The sequence below is a fragment of the Cricetulus griseus genome, chromosome 4, assembly GCF_003668045.3.
Source record: "Cricetulus griseus strain 17A/GY chromosome 4, alternate assembly CriGri-PICRH-1.0, whole genome shotgun sequence".
In the NCBI taxonomy this organism is placed as follows: domain Eukaryota; kingdom Metazoa; phylum Chordata; class Mammalia; order Rodentia; family Cricetidae; genus Cricetulus; species Cricetulus griseus.
Window position 1 is genome coordinate 34,465,101 of NC_048597.1, and position 12,512 is coordinate 34,477,612.

Here is a 12,512-nt window from a genome sequence, read left to right on the forward strand (position 1 = left end):
CTCCCAATACATAGAGGAGTGCAGGTGTTTACAAACTCCTTAGCTGTGGTTCATCCATCCCCTTGCTATCTTGATCTCACTAGAAAACAGCACAGCATGGGACAGATCCTTCCTCTTGGAACCCGGGTGAAAACTGGTGGCATATATGTGTGTAGGTTCTCCCAGGCTAACTATCAGACGGCTCTTCTCCCTGCTCCCTCATATCCCTGCGTCTAAGTCTCAAATTCCCTTTTAAGTGCTTTGATTCCTTTGGTGGCAAAAATCGTGCTTGGGCTGGGAAGTGAGTCACCACTCAGCAGAGAAAGGACCTTGTTTTTCTTTCTCTGAATACATTTCTTAATAACTTCAGCATGACCCTTCGCGCTTGTTGGTTAATCCTCTCAATGCCTACAAGCCAAGAAGGAGCTATGACCCCCGGACATTTTTCAATGACTAGCTAGGAAAGTTTTTGTTGTTGTTGTTGTTTTGTTTTGTTTTGTTTTGTTTTGTTAATACTGAGAATAACCAGAGGACAGCGAGCCCTGGCATCCTGTGTTACATAAGCAGATGATGAACGGACGAGCTGGTGCGGAGCTGTCTCCACAGATGGACCTCACAGCTGCGCCAGCCTCCGGAGCCGCCTGGATGCTGCACACTTAGAACTTTCTGTCGAAGGAGCCTGGCAGGAGAGGAGGGGTGGGCCGGGCTGCAGCAGCCAGCTCCCAGGAGCTGGGCGCCCAGGGCTCCCGGGGCCGATCCCCGCCCACTTCTGTCTGGGCGCATCCGGCACGTCCAGTCTGCCCCTGCCACCCCCCATCTGCCTGGCTTCCGAACCCTTCAGTTCTCTTGCGTAGTTACTTGGCTTTTTGATCACAGGGAAAACACCTTAATTGGTGACAGTCGCCCACGGTTCCTCTCCCCGCCAAAAATGTCACGCAAACCCGGAAAACAATCCAGTACCCATCTCATCTTTCAGAACCAGATCCCCATGTCTCTCCTCTACTGCTACTTTGGCTCCCAGTCCCCAAACCCCATTCATTTCCTCCCCAACCTTCCCCTTCTGTGATCTCTGCCTTTCTCTACTTCTCTCCCACCTCTGTTTCCACTCCGGTCTCCGCCCTCCCGCGTTCTTGGCTCTCCCCCGCCCCAAGCTCCGGGTTCTAGCCTCTCTGCCCCTCCCCAGACAAGTGTCCGGCTCCACGGGGGCAGCGGGCCGGCTGCCGGCCGCCGGGCTCAATCCCTGCCCACCTACTGTGAGGAGCAGCTCCGCCCACCTGTCCATAAAAGCCAAGTGCAAGTTACCCACAGAGCACAGAGGATCAGAGACCTTCCTTGGTCCTCTCCGTGGGAGCCCGAGTCCCTGTCTCCCAGATCTTAGGCGCTCAAGGTAAGATAACCCTTCCCGGAGCAGCTGACCTACAGGGGCTCGCTGCCCAGAGTGAGTCCCTTCTGGTCAACACGCTAAGACCTGATTCATAAGGATGCTGGGATGAACAGTGAGTGAGTTTCTTAACTAGCAACTGGTTTGAAAACAAACTTCTGTTTGAACAGTAAAATGAAAATTCCTCTTTGGCAGAAACAACAGCATTTTTATTACAAAAATCTTTTCTCTTTTTTAAAATCACCCCCCTCTCCCTCGCCTCCCTGATCTGCCTGTTGCTGAGGTTAGATGTATCTATTTGCGGTGCTATGCTTGTGTTTTTAATTGTAAATATTTCACATGTCAGTAGAGGCAGGGAAAACTGTCCCATTGTCAAAAATGCACTTTAAAGCAGTACAATTAGTTCTCTAAAAATAGCACAGCCAAAAGGTCCGCTGACGATTTTGTGATGTTTTTCAAACCCCCACGACAGCTTCTGCTGTGGGTCAGTTAAGAAGTATCTTTGCAGGTTTAACTGCTTGGAAAAAATGATGTGAACCTATCGATGCCCTTTCCCTGGGGCAGTAATCAGGCTGGTAGGTGAGAAAGAACAAATCCTAGTTTACAAGCTGGGGCGGGATGGGGCATTGCTGGGCTACCTTTCCACTACATCCCAAAGTGAGACATGTGTTGAGACTAAGAAAGTATATTATAGACCTCTGTGATGGTTATGCTGTGATGGTTATGCACACCTCAAACGTAAAGTGTTTCAATATGTTGCATGCAGAGAAGCGTGCAAGCCAGATTACACAGTTCTTCCATAACAGACTGATGTTTAGAGAGATCAGCCAGCCAGACCTGGAATGGAGGTTTTCACCCTCATCATCCCCTTTGCCCTCCTCTAGCAAATGAAAATCTGATTAGTGACTGACTACTCTCCCAGAGCTCTCCAGTGGGGAAAAGACCTTGGGTGTGTGGGTGGGTTCGTGGTGGAGGTGATGGGTGGGTGGGCTGGATGGGAATTGATCTGTTATTCTTCCAGAGTGCTGTGCACCTGTGAGAGGAGCAAAAGAAACCAGACAGCTACTTCTCTGTAAAACCCAGCCTCTTGGGCCATGAAGTTTGCCACCACACTCTGTGGTTTTTGTGGGATGAATGTTGTCATGTGGAGTAAAGCCCTCTTCAAGTGTTCCATCTGGGGAACTACAGAAGGCTGCACTCGGAGGAGGCAAGCCCTGCCGCCAGTCAGGAAACCAGCCCAATATTTTAGCCCTTAAGGTTCTTAAAGGGAGAGAACTGTTTATGTTTTCATGTCTGTTGGTTGTGTGTTGTTTTACAGGGGAAGGAAAATTTCACTACAATTATAAAAAGGTCTCCCTATGAAATAAAGTAGACATATGTCTTGGGTCTTTCTCAACATTCTCCTTATCTTCCAGCTATCAAAAGAAATAACAAAAAATATTTAAAACTGCTTAGGACAAAAGGGATTCAATACAATTATTCTAGTGAAAGAGTTACATGTGGAGAGTTCTGTCATGTTACAGTTTTTTTTTTTTCCCTCCAGTGGAAAAATATTGCAAAGAGTGTAGTTTCCTTTAAGAAAATGATATAAAATTACTATTGGCCAAGATAATATGTGACCTGCGCGTATTAAAATACCTTTACCTCCAGCCACAGTGCAGTCTGCTTGCTTTATATGTAACTTGAGTAATCAGCCATGACAAGATAAAGGTATGAAACAAGGCCAAACCAAGTGTTTGGTACATTGAAGTTAGTTCCTCCTTTGACTCCTGCCCAGCACCATCAGCATAAAAAGATACTGCTTTCCCCCTCCTGTCTCATTCATCGAAGTTGTCTGCTCTAAGGGGCAAAAGCTTACGTTACAGAACTCTGTTAAGGCTATATTTGAGGGTTATAATTGTTTTCTGAAGGTTTGCTTCAGCTCTTCCTGACAGTCTGGGCAGACCATTTATGAACAATTGAACAGTAACCTCCTTCCCTGTGTGCCATGAGGATCAATCCCCTGAACTGAGTAGGTGACATTGTCTTAGACTGTTCATGATCTAACCTCCCTAGGGGGCACTTCCAGAAGGTACTTACCAAGTCAACCAGCACTTCCCTTGTTATGAATTTAGAAAAATCAGTAGCAAGATGTCATTTAGTTATCCTAATATCACCCCCCTGGACAGAGTGTCGAAGGACAACCCACATCTCCTCTTTCTGTGTGTGGCCATACCCAGCCCATGCCATTACAGCAAGCGATAGACAGCTTCTTAAAAGAAAACAAGAGTAGGTGTCTCCTTGACCAGAGACACCCAAAAGGTGTGCTTCAGATTTTGAGGGCCTGACACACTTGGAGAAACTCACATTTTAGATATCTATTTCTGTTGATGAATAAATAAAGTATCAGCAGGATCAGCAAGTGTATGTTACTTTATTTTAATTTCAAAAGAGAAGACTAAAGGACAAAAAAAAACAAAATCAACCAGAATTGAGAGGGAAACTGACAGAATGACAGACATCCACTACGAGGACTGCTATCAAACATGAGCTCTAATTTATGCACAGTTTCAGAGGCTGAAGAAGAGCAGAGGGTCAGTTCTTGAGCTTCTGTTTGAAGTGTCTTTTCTAGTCAATAAGGACACTGGCATTAATAACTTAAGCGCCATCTCTGCTATCTTTCTCATGAGTGGTTCTAAAACCTGAAATGATTTCAGGTGTGCTCACTTGAGACTCACAGGAATATTAACAGTTCTGGTTTCTAAAGTTGTGCTGTGCATATCAAAACCATGATTTTATCTTCCGTTGGGAACATCTACAAGATGAACCCTAACTCTCCTGAAGGGGACGGTGTTGTGCGAGGACTTCCAAGTTAGGGGTATCATTTATTCCTCTTCCTTGGTATGGCAACTCAAAGAACGACTCAGACTTCCGGTCTCTGCTTCTCCAGGTAACCCTGTGGAAGGTATTTTCCACACCCATACGTGTGCATGATTTAAAGAAGGTACGGATCGGTCTTGAGGTTTGAGAACAGCCTTGCAAAATGAACTGTTCTAACTGTTGGGTAAAAGTAAAGGATCAGAAGAGTTAAGAGAACAGTGAATGCCTTTGGAATTTAGAGAATCTTCCTCTTAGCATTGTGCTAGCTGATCTTTCACTACTTAAGGAGTCTAGTGGGGGGATGGGAAATAATAAGTGCTAATGTCTCAGTTGGCACTGGTGCCGATGATGAAGCTACTGACGGGGCTCATATAAAGTGTTGGATTACACCTGATGATGACTGTCAAGGTCCTCTGTTTACTCAGGGCTCACTTCCATCATTCTTCCTGGAAAACAAAAACTGCCATCTGTCCTTCATGCAGCTTCCTTGGGGGTCTGCAGCTGCAGTCACAGTCCCCGGGTGTCACTGGCATTGTTTTTTTTGTTTTTTGTTTTTTGTTTTTTTTTTGTTTTTTTTTTTTTTTGTTGTTGTTGTTTTTTGGTGGAAGGAGCTTTTGGAGTAATACTCATTCTTGTGGTTTTTCTCATTACTGTGAGTCTCTTCACACTTCTTTTAAAGAGACAATAAATATTCACTCTACCAAATCAGAAAGTTTTATAGTTTCCTAAACTTCAATTCATATGCATGGATGAAAAGCCATCAAGAATTTCTCCTAGCCTCCAGTAAATTATTTGAGGTGAGTTATCTGAGAACTTTTATTTGTGCAGTAAGTTCAAACTTCTGGAAGCTTCATGAAGGACCCAGACAAAGCAAAATATAATTCCTGGAAGGGACTTTGGGCTAATTTTAACTAAAAGTTCATTTTAGAGATGGAAAAAGTCAGAAAGGTTGGTGTCATTCACTAGGTCACCCAGATGAGTGTCGCACAGCTGAAGGGCAAGTGGCCAAACTCCTTAGCCAGTTCTGCCTTAAAAATCTTAACATGGGGCTCTCAGATGGAGGGCAGTTTGGGATACAGCTATAGCTTTACTGAAGAATGTGTCTAAGAAATATGCAATAAGCCCTATGAAATCTTTGACATTACTGATCATTAACCCCTCGAGGACCTTCACTGCCATTTTCCATGACAGATTCTGAAATACAGTAGCTGGTTGGTAAATCTGTGTTGAGTCGGGGAGTAGATGAAGACAGAAAAAAAGTTAAGCAGACAATATCCATTATTTTCAACTCCAATAAAAGACCTATAAGTAGTCTTAGGGATACATAGATACTCAAATGTATCAAGTTTAGAATTCCCTCTTACATATGAAGTATAGAAGATCCCACTTAACCTCATGGATGCCTGGGATGTCGCCTTGCCTGCAGGACTGGGTAATTTTTCCTACCTTTACCTGAGCTCTAGAATTATATTTCTGTAGCATGTTTAAGATTTACTTTCAATATTAATGTGGAAAAAGAATATTAAGTAATTATTTGCAGTATATTCTTCATACACTCCAAGAAGACAATGTAATGTCTGTAATCTGTAAAGACAATGGTTCTGTAATTCTTTAAAGAGAGGAAAGGCAAATACACACAATAGACAATCAGAGAAACCATGGATACACACTGATGAAAGGGTACAGGCCTGAAGTGTGTGGAGACAAAAGGAAAAATACAGGAGCTAAAAGCATAGTGAGAGAATGGCACAGCCCCAAGAGTTCACACTTCTGGTATGTATGGAAGAGGGGGAAACCCCAGAGCAATTTGGAAAACTGCATTACAGACTCCTGTGACTGTCTGTCCAGTCCCTCTAGGAGATAAACTGTCTCTACCATTTGAGGCCTGGTCACACGGGTTGAGAAGACTTGCAGGCCTCTTGTTTACCTTTGGCATCAACTGGGTAAAGAGCCTGATTTGACCTCACTTTAGATATAACTCTGACCCAGGGTAGTAACTTAGTGGGTGTCAAGACATCAAAATTTTCTCTGCTGAGATAATACAATTATTAGTAACACATACCCCACCAAACAACACTACGAAGACAGAAAAGAACATTCTTGTGTCACTTCCTAGAAACAATTCACACTGAATCAGTGGACAGATGTTACCCCAGATATGTCTTCAGTTAACTGTGAGCATGCCTGGCAACTATTTGCCTGTCTTTGAAACAGCAATTATTTTCTGAAACTGATTTATTGTATGTTAAAAATCTACAGCCAAAGTTTAAACATTGTACAAACATTCCTTTAAGTCTCTTTTGAAGACTGCCTCTCTCGTGCACTCCATTGATGTGTTTATGTCACAGGTTATTTAGTCATTGGGTCATTGAAGTACTGAGACTACAATGAATCATTTCATGTGCTCTAACTGAATAGGCCTGGGTGTGGATGTCAGCTTTTGGAATTTGTTGAGTAGCTTCTCCGGTTCCTTCTGGTAACTAGATAAAACAGCTGTTTTTTCTGGAAATGTATGTCAGTGAATAATTGAGCTAACTAGTGCTGGTTTTCCAAAACTTTTCTCCCTGACGACAGAGGAGTTAAGTCTCAGCTGCCTTCAGTTCTCTGAGATGACCTCAAATCTTAAGAGCTAGGCAAAGAACATGTGGATGAGATAGCTGGAACACATTTGCAAGCCAATATCCCTTTAATTTTCCTCCCATTAGCTTATACCCTCTAATAATAAGTCTAAACTTGCTTCATAAATTCAAAGTGATAGCTGTACATTGCCATATTTTTATATAGCTATCTATTTTGTGTTTGCCCAGTCTTAAAGTCTAGAGACATGATGTTAACAATGTCATCCCAAATTGCTGCTGTTGTTTCTTTGTTGTTTGTATGGGCTGACATAAAATAAGGCCAAGAAGTAAGGGAGAGAGACACTAGGTGGAGCTAAGAATCTGTGACTTAGATAGCCAAAATTGGAAGAATGAGAGAAGAAAGGGGGTCTTTGGTAAAATATCCTACTGGATCCTCAACTCCTACTTTAAAAGTGGCATGCCCAGTCTCCCAGTTCAGTTTATTACAATCCTTCATTGCCCAATGGGTAGGTGGGGGAGCTGCTTACCAGTAGGGGGAGCCAGTATGCTGACGGTCTAAAAAAACATATTTGTGGGCAGAGAGGACCTTAAGAGTTAAGTTTTTTTGATTAAAAAAAAAAAAAAAAAAAAAAAGCAGAGTTAAGAATCCACTGTAACCAGTGGCTAGAATGTCCTTTGCATTGTTAGTTTTCTTTTCTTTTTTTTTTAAACCAAATTTAAGCCTCTAAGAATAAATCACTCACTTCTCAGCAATGCCAGAAATGTCCAGGCTTGCAGAAGTTTATTTGAAGGAAAACCAACACAGTCTTAGGAAATGTTCTTTCCAAGGCCACCACCAGCCAAGACTAAATCTAAATGCTCAGTTCAGTAATAAACAAACGCCACAGTTGATGATCAATGAGAGACAAGCAGGGAGGGTAGAAGAGGTGCCATGCCTAGACCCACTCTGCAACAAGGGAGTTGGGAGAGAAAAGACAAAAATAGGCCAGCCAAGCGTCTCCAACCAAGATACCCCAGAACCACTCCCCTGCATCTGGATCTCCCCAGGGAGCAGCCAAGGTCTTGCCTAGACTGAAGTGGATGCCTTGTTGAACATTTCCATTGCACAGCTGTGGGGAGATGGCTTGTTAAGACTTGAGACACTTGCATAATTCAGAACCCTTTGGGGGATAAAGATCAATTAGGACGGGGGGGGGGGGGTGTTAAAATCCTTGGCACACCATAGAGAGGCTGCTTGCTTGTAAAAATTATGACATCTGCAGGAAAGCAGAATAATCCTCTTGCTAAGTCTATGTATGATGTCACCAGAGATGAAGCTATGAAACTCGTATGTGTGTGACTTGAGAGCACACCTTTCCAGACACTCCTCAGTATTTGAATCCCTAAACCACCTTGACTCTCTGGAGCTCAGTGCAAACCACTAACATCTCTATGCTTTGTTTATTTATCTTCAAAAGGAGACTTCTCAAACAATCCTGCTGTTGTTTAGAAGTGCATGGGGTCTCCCAAGGTATTGAAGGAGTGCTGCTACTAGACCACAGATAGCTGGAGCTATTTATGCATACATAGCACCTGGGAATGGATTGTGACATTTACAGAGAGCCAGTCAACATGAGATAGACTTTCAAATAGGTTTGTGCTCTTTTAAGACAAAGCAAGAGTATTCTTATTTCTTAGAATACAGAGGAAAATGCCACCTGTATCGAAAAGTCCAACAAGGCCAAGGATAAGTGGAAAGAGAAAAATGATGAATAATTAAGTTATAGTTTAAAGGGTTTCAAAAAGCCTGTATACTTAGCCAGTGATGTTTAATCACCTGCTAAAGGGGACTCCCACAAGAATGTGATTTTAAAAATTGTATTTTAACTAGAGAAGGATGTGTGGGGCTCAATAACTGTTGAGACAGAGAGACAGCTCATAGAGTCAAAGCCCCTGGCACAAAGACCAAATACCTGAGTTCAGTCCCCAGGAACCACATGTTGGAAGGAGAAAATGAACTCCCAAAAGTTGTCTTCTGACCTCTACATAAAGCTTGTGTCATGTACACACACACACACACACACACACACACACACACACACACACAGAGAGAGAGAGAGAGAGAGAGAGAGAGAGAATTATAATAAAATATAAATTAATGACTAATATATAAAATTTGTATCTCTTTTCCTCCACACTTTCTAAAGTGAATTTTAAATAATTGCTACAAGGAGCATAAATAGGCATTTAATTGATTTTTGATCTTGAGTATGTTCTACTTTAAATCAGCAATTATTTTCTGAAACTGATTTATTGTATGTTAAATACAATAAATACATGGGTTTTAGTATTCTACAGAAGAGTTTGGTGATAGTTTGGCGACCACTTCCTACTTCATTATTTTAAGATCTGCTGCCATATGGTATTGGCAGTATTACTTTTTATTGAGTAATATACACTGAGTAGGTATGCCTTTAAAAGGCATGAGTAAGGAACCATGCCAGGATGGTAAATTTCTAGGAGAACAAAAGGCATACACCTTGTCCCGGGCATCAGTTCCTCATAATAAATTAATCACAATAGGGTAAATGCTAAAGTTATTTATGCTCTTGCTCTCGTGTGCACTTTTCCCCTCCCTTCTTCTCTCCCTCTTTCCCTCTTTTCCTTCCTCCAGCCCTCCCTCTTCCTCTAGTTTCCTATCTTGCTATTATTCCTACTAAAATTAAAGTCCTGGATATATTGAGACTGTCTCTTCCCTCTTCCTTCATTGTCATTACTCTATATTTTATTACAGAGGCATAGCGGATGGTGAGTGATGAGCTTCGTAACCAAGGCACTTAAATATTTTACATACTTCTGTAAAATAGTTCAGTAATTTCTGAGCTGACAGTCTGTCTCATCTTTCTCATCATCTGAAGTCATTAGTCACATTTACTCTCTTCATTTGCCTCCTACTATCAATAGGGAACTAATTTTAACAATTAAAAAATACACATTGATATTCAAGTACAACTTACTATTTATGGGACTACTGAGTTTATGTAAGACACTCAGACTTTCCACCTCGTAAACTCTTGGGGCTTTAGGAATTCTCTTGCCCCTCACAAAGTTAGCATATAGAGGCCAGTATCCGCAAACATGGCAATTAAGCACCCTTTCATCAAGCAGGTAAGTAACTCAGTCATCCAAGAGAAAAGAAAGAGCAAACCCATCATTCACAGTTATAAGAACAGATATTTCATGGTCAGGTGTGGTGATGCATACCTTTAATCCTAGCACTCAGGAGGCAGAGGTTGATAGATCTCTGAGTTCAAGGCCAACCTCATCTACAAAGTGAGCCCTAGATAGACAGAGCTACACAGAGGATCCTTGTCTCAAAAAAAAAAAAAAAAAAGAATAAAAGAATAGATGATCTTGCTCTAAGTTATCTAGCAAAGCAAGATGCTGCACTGCAGTCAGTATGACCACATAGGTCCCACTGCAAAGCCTATCTGGCCTGCTTCTCCTTGTTGCCTCTTAAGAAGCCCTGTCCTCAAAGGGAGAGAGAATCCCCTGCACCCTGGAACAGTGCCTCTGACTCATAAAGTGAGAGCATTCCAGCGGCTCTGTTCCTAGACATTGCTGACTGGCTCTGTTTCTTGTATAAGACTGAGATTTTAATTTATTTTTCTTTTTTGTAATTTTTCTCTAAAAACATGCTGCAATTCCAGAGCCAAAAAAGTAAGGGTTTTGTAATTAAAAAGGAAAAAGAGGAGGAGAAAAAACAATTATTTCTCCCTGGGGTAATTTTGGAGAGCTAAATTTTCTCCACCATTCTCTCCATGTGATTGACTACAGGTCATCTGTAGTCATCACTCTGCTAAGGAGAGTCTAACATGTCACTTTTAAGACAATAGAAAGTCATAAGATTATATGAGAAACAGACCACAACAAAAGCACTTTCACATGTTCAATCAACTTGAGTGTGTTCCCAGATCATTTTCCCTGGAGCTACTTTTACTATAATCCATAACCAGATGGTGAAAGTCAAGACCACAGAGATGATTCTCCATGCCATTTAAGTTATCTAGACAAATGGTAGCTTTCCCTGACGTTCTGCCTATAGATAGAATGCTATGGACAACAGGGTACACCATGCTCTTCCTTTGTGATCCACAAAAGAAACAGGGAGACACCATCTAAGATCTTTCCCCATGCTCAAGCTCTGCTATACTGAATTTGCTTTTGTTTTTCAACCCCATTTTGTAATTGAAGTGTTCCTTCACTTCATTGATTAGGATAATTTATACTGCCTTTCCAAGATTCAAGTTGCATGTCTTCTCTATGCAAACCAAACATGTCTGCAGCCAGATACGACTACTACACAATTGAAATGCACCTAACCTCAAGGTATTGAATTATTTTCTACTGGGGTTGCCCTGTGCACCTCTCCATGCTCTTTAGTACTATGTACATAGCCTGGCATCACAGCTCATTATCAGTTTGTAATTCTGATCCCCATTTATGCCTCTCTCTCTCTGCAGAGAATTTATGTCTAATTAATCTCTGCACCCTCACTGTATGCCATAAGAGAGAACTCAAACATAAGGGAAATAAAGACTCAGAAAGGAGTAAGAAGGTGAGCTGAGAGGTGAGTGACAAGCCTCTAGATATACATTTTTCTATCCTTGTGGGATGTCCTAAAAAGATGTAAGTAGTTTGAGTCTTTGAAACTTTGATATAATCAGAATACTTATAGGCAAGACGGAAACTGCTTCCCATCCCACAAAGGCCTTGACAGTTAAGTCTTTCATCTTATTTATCCTCTCATCCCACCCCATCCCTCATAAGTTTCTAGCAAGAATTTGAATTAAACCAGATGGTCTGAGTTTTTTTCAATATTTCTTTTTGTTTTCTTTACTAAAAAGAATATAAAGATCTCATTTTTATCTGTCAACACAGTCTTATGTCTTCATCTTATTAGTTAAGGCCTTCCTACATATTTTTATTTACATTCCTCTTTTCTGGTTCTCAACTGACAGTTACTACAAATGTCCATAACATGTTTCCTCAGCACAGTTTTGTCAGGGACGTTTGACAGAAGTTCTGCAATGGTAGAAATCTACTTCTGAGCTGTCCAATGTAGTAGACACCACTCAGATACGACTGCTACACACTTGAAATGCACCTAACCTCAAGGTATTGAATTATTTCCTTTAATTCTCTACTTGGGTTGTTTTCATTTCGTTTTGTTTTGTCAACTTGGCAAAAATTGAAGTCAACTGAGAAGAGGGAATCTCAGTTGAAAAAGTACTTCCAATATATTATCCTGCAGGGATGTTTGTGGGATGTTTTCTTGATTAAAAATTGAGATGGGAGGGCCCAGTCCATTGTGGATGGTGTTATCATTGGGCAGGATGTCCTGAAGTGTATAAAACAGCAACCTGAGCAAACCAAGAGGAACACACCAGTAAGTAGCCTTTCTCCAGGATCTCTGCTTCAGGTCCTGCCCCTAGGTTCCTGTCCTGTTTGAGTTCTCATCTTGGTTTCTGTCAATGAATGATGACAGGTAAGCCAAACAAACTATTTTTCCCAAGTTGCTTTTGGTCAGAGCCTTTACCACAGCAATAAAAAGCAAACTAAACAATGTCTCTAATTGTAAATTTAGTAGCCACTGTGACTAGTGATTACTGTGTCAAAAAGCACAGAATATTTCATTTTTGATGTCTTCTTATGGCATGAAGTCTTTCATAAGA

General features: G+C 41.6%; 1 protein-coding gene across 4 annotated transcripts in view; it reads left to right on the forward strand.

The window, feature by feature from the left end:
• Positions 1-772: 772 nt before the first annotated feature.
• Col8a1 (collagen type VIII alpha 1 chain) overlaps positions 773-12,512 on the forward strand; it is a 124,974-nt gene continuing 113,234 nt past the window's right edge. For 2 of the 4 annotated variants that reach the window (XM_027412466.2, XM_027412465.2), the window contains exon 1: positions 773-1,366. The gene's annotated coding sequence lies outside the window, so the exon portion shown is untranslated. Of the gene's footprint in view, positions 1,367-11,054; positions 11,167-11,300; positions 11,408-11,830; positions 11,956-12,512 lie in introns of all 4 variants that reach the window. The other 2 variants (XM_027412468.2, XM_027412467.2) reach the window with 2 other exon arrangements.